We start from the raw sequence: 6170 nt of genomic DNA, 5'->3' as shown, positions 1-6170 counted from the left end.
GTACGTTAAGACGCGATGGAAACGCAGACAGCAACAGGTCTGGGGGAAAAAAAGTTCCTGGAACAAATTGTCAGATAGCTTTGTGTGCCAGAAGGTGATTAGCTACACCTGATTGAGTTTACAAGTCATTTTTAGGAGGGGGGCGATCCTTTTTCCAACTCAGTGATTCTGTTTTATATATATATATATTTTTTTTTTTGTCCTGACATGTTGGTGTTATATCTTTCACTTAGATGTTATAAGTTGCACTGAGTAAATACAGCTGAATACAACAAAAACTGTGTCAGTCTTCATTTCAGGCTGCAAAGCAACAAAATGTGTTTATTTTAAAGGGGGGTGATTCTTTATTCTCTATACCCACTGTAACAGCTATATTCACAGCACAAACTGCTGTTGATCTGAGTAACAGCGAGACAAGATTGCATTACAGATTCCGCACTGAGGCCTATAGCAAAGCCATAATGACATTGGGAACAACAGTAGCTACTCTTTTCACTAAGTCATATATATTCTAATACAAATGAGTGAATGATATGGACATCTCTGAGCTTCTGAATGCCATAGTTAAAATGCTGCATAACACAGACCCATCTGGAGCAAACTTGTTGGCATAATCATAAACCCAAAATTCTCAGCATCTGAAATGAATGTGAATCTAGATTTACATTTCAAAGAGAAGTCGAGTCACCTGTTTTCAGAGTACAATCAATATTTCATGCATAAATGTGATAAAATCTGTTACAGATTGCTATAATTTGCAGAGATTCAGCCCAAAAAGATTATCCCTTTGACTGTAATTTTGTGTCAAGTGACACAAAATACATGTCAAATACATAAACTCAGCATGAAAAGACATACTTTGTTGTTGCTGAACTATATTCAGCAGTGGCATCATATTAAAATCTGTGGAGTAGATACCATATTCCATAAAAACAGATCTCATAGTCTGTTAATCAGATTATAATCTGTCTCCTCAGTCAACTAATAACTAATACTATAATATTATCAATTTGTATTTGGTAGGGGGTGGTATTGTACGTGAAGATGGATAGCATTTTTGCAAGAAAATATATGATCTCTATGAGATAAACCAATGTTATCATGATGTTAATTAAATTTGATTATTTACTGGCCATTACAGAATATCGTAACACCACATTTTCTTGCATAAGCACATTTTATTTGACCATATAACACAAGATCACTGAACACTGTGTTCTCTTCTCTCAAATAGAATTACCAAGAGGAATACTACTTGAAGGAAGGATTATACTCCTCAACACAACAGGAACCGGTAATTGTCTTTTTTCCAAATTCAATTGACTCCTGCACTCAGACAAATGAGCATTCGTTTAAAACAATGGCAGAAGCAAACATCAATGAACATGCAAAAGAAAATGATGTCTTGTCTGTATCCATATAAACAATAGCTTTATCTCTATGTGAGCTACTGAGATGGGAGACACCGAGGTGATGGATAACAGCAATACTTTACACTCTCACAGCCTTGCTAAAACAAGCACACACTCACGTGTAAATCCACGTGCACATCTACAAACAAGCACACATATGCGTAAGCATAACTCTACCTAGGTTGTCTTTCATAGAATGAAATCATTTAACAAATTACCCAAATTTAAAGATATAAAGACATTTGGTTGAGCTAAAAAGACAATTTTCTCAGTATTGGCTGAGCTTTTTCTGTTGTTGAGTCAGAAATGGCTGGTCTTTGTTCCTGGCTATCTTCTAAAAAGCCGGTTATTTCCTGATAAACACAGGCAGGACCATTTGAAATGCACTGGACTGTAGAACAATGAAGGTTTGCAGCATGAAAGGGATGTGCAAAGTATGAAAAGTGTTTCAAAGCATATCCAAGGATACCATCTAGTTTTGAAAGATCTTTTTTAGAATGGAAATACGTATTGGAAATGCATTCTTGGCTGGTTTTATGTGCAGCTCACAGTCCTGGTATTCGGCATCAACAGAATTTGTGCACTGTATTGTAATCTGCATATTAAGGAACTATCTGCTAACAATATTAATATTAATATTGCATTTCAGCTAAGATGAAAGAAAGAAGTAATGCAGAAATATGCACTGCATTTCATCAGACATGAAAAGGCAGGGAGCATTCACAGGAACAGAAGGTGAACATGTCCATGTTCCCAAGGAAACTGCAATGTTTGATTGACTTTATTCAGTTTTGATCACCTGACTTTAAAGCAGCACTTTTACTCTTTTCATTCCCTTTCTGAAAACCACAGAGTGCTGTTACTATGATTAATAACAGGTTATTTGGTCGACAGAATTCAGCTAGCTATGAAACAAACCCGTTCCCTCTTGGAAACAATCCATCGACTACTTCTTGATGAAGATAAGCAGATTTGTGGGTAAAATGATTAGAGGGTTGTTTGATGCTGTGCTTGGGCTGTTTCCTTTTCCACTTAGTTGCTTATTGGCCTTTTAAGACCTGTATTGATCATTGTGATCCATGTATCTCTTAAACAATGGCTAATATTTCTAGAAGTATATGAGTAACAGTGAATATTTTAAATTGGTTTTGCAAAAATAAATGAAGATATATAACATTACAGAAACATTAAGGCAAGTAACCACAGGTGAATAGAGTAAACATTAATCTTATAGATATCACCATACGTCCCACTGTTGATTAATCACAGTCTATTAAGACAGTGGTTTGTATTACAAGTTACATTCTGAAATGTTATATTTGATTATGCAAATATGGCATAATGTAATTAAATATGCATTAATTTGCATACATTCCCAGAACAGAAGCCAGGTTCAAAATTCTTGTTTTATTTTGTTGACATATTAGAGTTACATGGGATTTTGGATATCACTATTCATCACCCCATACATCAGAAAATACTTTCAACAGCCAGAGAAAAAAAATCACTGTATTTTTAGGGATAAAATGTTAGGTCAGGTAAATCAGGTATGATGATATATTAACAAACGAGTATGTAAAAACCATCAGAATATAGATCGGAATAAAACTGTAAAGTGTGGTGTATGTAAGTGCTACTGAAGAGAAGATTTCTAACTCGGCGCAGGAGAAAACTCATTTTTAGAAAACAGCCTTTAAAGATATGTAATGTAATTGAAATCTACAGACATAAATAGATACAGTGTAATAAAATAAACATGTAAATGTGTATTGTGGATGTTTTCTTCCCACTAATCTGACATAAGAAATAAGATGAGAGCAAAATAGCCCAAAATCTCAAAATTGATGCTTACATTAAAAAAACAATGGTTTTGCCTGTAGTGTCTTGTCTTAAAAATTCAACCCAGCTCAACCTGATAATATCAAATGAAGTCAATTGCCACACATTTGGACTTTTATCATCTCAAACCTGGGCCATAGATGATTCTGCTGAAGTGAATCCAAATATGCAGCCGTAGCCTCAGAAGCTATGCAGTTTGACTTTTCAATAGGATTTCCTTTGAGGAATTTAGTTATCTCTGTATTAACTTCTTCCATATAACCTGTGAAGAGTGTATCAGATACTCACCACGGTACTGCAGAAAATCACATATTATTTAATGTATTATTTGTTTGGAGTTTAGACTGTTTCTTTGAAGGATATAGCACCAAAAATTGCTGTTTTACCATATTTGATCATATTAAAGAAGGACTTGGGAGTGATTTGTATTTCTGGAGCAAGCCAACCAGGAAATCACAGTCCAGGTCACTGCTGTGAAATATTTCATGCTTCAAAGGCAGCTTATGCTAGCATAAAACAGCTGAACTGTTTTTTAATGTGGAAGCAATCTCTTCAGATATACTGAAGCTGTGCCCTCTTAATAACATGGGAAGGTAGAAGCAGACATCTGGTGATAGTATAATAATGAACTGATGTGTTTTTCACCAAGATCACATTGCCTGTGTGACTGCACATTTTGTAGTGCTTATTATACGATGAGTAACCCAACAAATATACGTTCAAAGGTTTGGGGCGGGTAAGATTTTTTTTACTGTTTTTGAAAGATGTCTCTTCTGCTCACCAATACTGCATTTATTTGATCACAAAACAGTAATATTGAGAAATTTCTACAATGTTTTCTATTTTAATATATTAATATGTAATTTATTCCTCTGATGCAAAGCTGAATTTTCAGCAGGCATTATTCCAGTCTTTAGTGTCACATGATCCTCCAGAAATCATTCTAATATTCTGCTTTCTTTTTATTATCAATATTGAAAACAGTTGTGCTATTTTTGTGGAAACTGTGATACTTTTTTGTGATATAGGATTATTTGTTGAGTAGATGGTTTATATAACCATATTTGTAATACAACTAATTTACATTATAAATATCTTTTCTATCACTTTTGACAGTGCATCCAAACTTTTGAATGGTAGTATAGATTAAACAAAATAATTATGTATCTATTTGAGAGAGTGTGATTTGATTTGTGATTTGTAATTCAAGTGATACAAATGCAAAGATTGAAAATAGCAAAGGAATATTATTTATCTATAGTTTTTTTAGTGTCTATAGTTATTTCAAATAGAAATGATTACAAACGTTCAAGATTTTTCCTTAAGATATGCTTAGCCATCTGGTCTATGAAGATGGACCATCTGTTGTGTAATTTGTGCTGTATGTCTGTTACATACATGGCCATAACTACTCTTGCACCATGGATGCAACTGTCAGACGATCTTTCCATCAGAAGCAGAACACACTGCACCCTCACAACGACACGAGAGAATAAGAACATAACCATGTGTTTATGGAAAACACTTCATATGTCACCTGCTTCTTCAGCAAATTATTCATTGGATTAGGCAGGGCTTGTGGCCAACAAACTCCATTTGCCTTTTAATGTATTAGGCCAAACAGCCTCCAAGTGTTTTGCATAACACCTGTGTGAAGTGTTTATTGTAAGGAGTAGATTAAAGATGAGACTTGGGTCATGCCAGCCCAGTGGCTTTTAGAAGAAGCTGTGGATGTGGAAGGAAAGCAGGTCACTACAAAAGTGGCATTCAAAACTTTTCAATATTGAACTGAAGTGTCCTTCCATAATGGACATTTTAATTAGCTACTAAACTTCAAGTATGTAGTTTGCAAGGAGAGTCTTGGAAAGTCAAATTCAAACGGCAAATTCTTATATTTTCAAAGGTCACTGGTTGGGATTTTCATTTCTTAAGTATGGACAGCTTTTTAGATGAATGTATGTGTGAGTGTATTCATTAAAAAATTATATAAACCATCAGTTTCATAATAATACATTTTTAATTAGCTCATTATGTTTTTTTTCTTTTGATTTAACTTATGTTGAGCTTACTTCAATGAGAAAACAATGCAATTGCATTAGATTTCATCACTGCATAATTGCTAAGACTTTTATCATTGCAGATTTAAAGTGACCCGCTCACATTTAAACACAGTCCTAGTATGACATATCTGTGTCACATTATTTTGTTTCTATTTTATTGAATGTGATTAATTATGTGAAATGATTAATAATTTAAGACAATATAATGTTGCTAGATGTTTAACCATTGTAAAATGTCACGTAAAGGACACATTCGTTTGTATCTGGCATGTTGAATGCACATTATCGCAAACGGACACACAGGGAAAAGTTGTGTATGCCAGACTGAGTTTCTAGAAAGTATTTAAGAAAGCTAGTGAGCACTTTTTTGAAATTACTAGCCTTGACAACTACAGTCCCTGGCTTAAATAAGTGAAAGCAATTGTGAGACCAACATCTATATTCTAAAAGCAGGAAATGCATTTAGGTTTATTTGTTGGACTTGGAACCTTTCATCTGCTTGTTTGCATTACATTTACATTTAGTCATTTTGCAGACGCTTTTATCCAAAGCGACTTACAATTGGGGGATACATAAAGCGATTCTTCTTAAAGAGGCAAACAGATACAGGAAGTGCTTGTAATACCAAGTTTCTAGACATTGTTCAAATAAGTACAAGCTAGAAAGAGAAGGAATAAGTAAGTAATAATTTTTTTTTATGATGAAGTCAAGTAGCTTCGAAAGAGATGAGTTTTCAGCTGTCTCTTGAAAATTGTCAGAGATTCAGCATTCCGGATAGGGGTGGGAAGATCGTTCCACCAGCCAGGAATGGTGAACGAGAATGTTCTGGAAAGTGATTTTGAGCCTCTCTGTGATGGTA

At 34.4% G+C, this 6170-nt stretch overlaps 1 long non-coding RNA gene across 1 annotated transcript in view; it reads right to left on the bottom strand.

The window, feature by feature from the left end:
• Nucleotides 1–291: 291 nt before the first annotated feature.
• The window catches only part of LOC107658264 (uncharacterized), a 19554-nt gene continuing 13675 nt past the window's right edge, over nt 292–6170 (bottom strand). The window contains exons 2-3 of the long non-coding RNA XR_001630773.1: nt 2360–2364; nt 292–369 (exon numbers count right to left, since the gene is read on the bottom strand). This is a non-coding gene — a long non-coding RNA (uncharacterized LOC107658264). The remainder of the gene's footprint in view (nt 370–2359; nt 2365–6170) is intronic.

The sequence above is a fragment of the Sinocyclocheilus anshuiensis genome, unplaced genomic scaffold (genome assembly GCF_001515605.1).
Source record: "Sinocyclocheilus anshuiensis isolate Anshui unplaced genomic scaffold, SAMN03320099.WGS_v1.1 scaffold263, whole genome shotgun sequence".
Classification (NCBI taxonomy): Eukaryota; Metazoa; Chordata; class Actinopteri; order Cypriniformes; family Cyprinidae; genus Sinocyclocheilus; species Sinocyclocheilus anshuiensis.
Note: the sequence above shows the minus strand (reverse complement) of the source record. Positions and strands in the feature narration are given on the sequence as shown.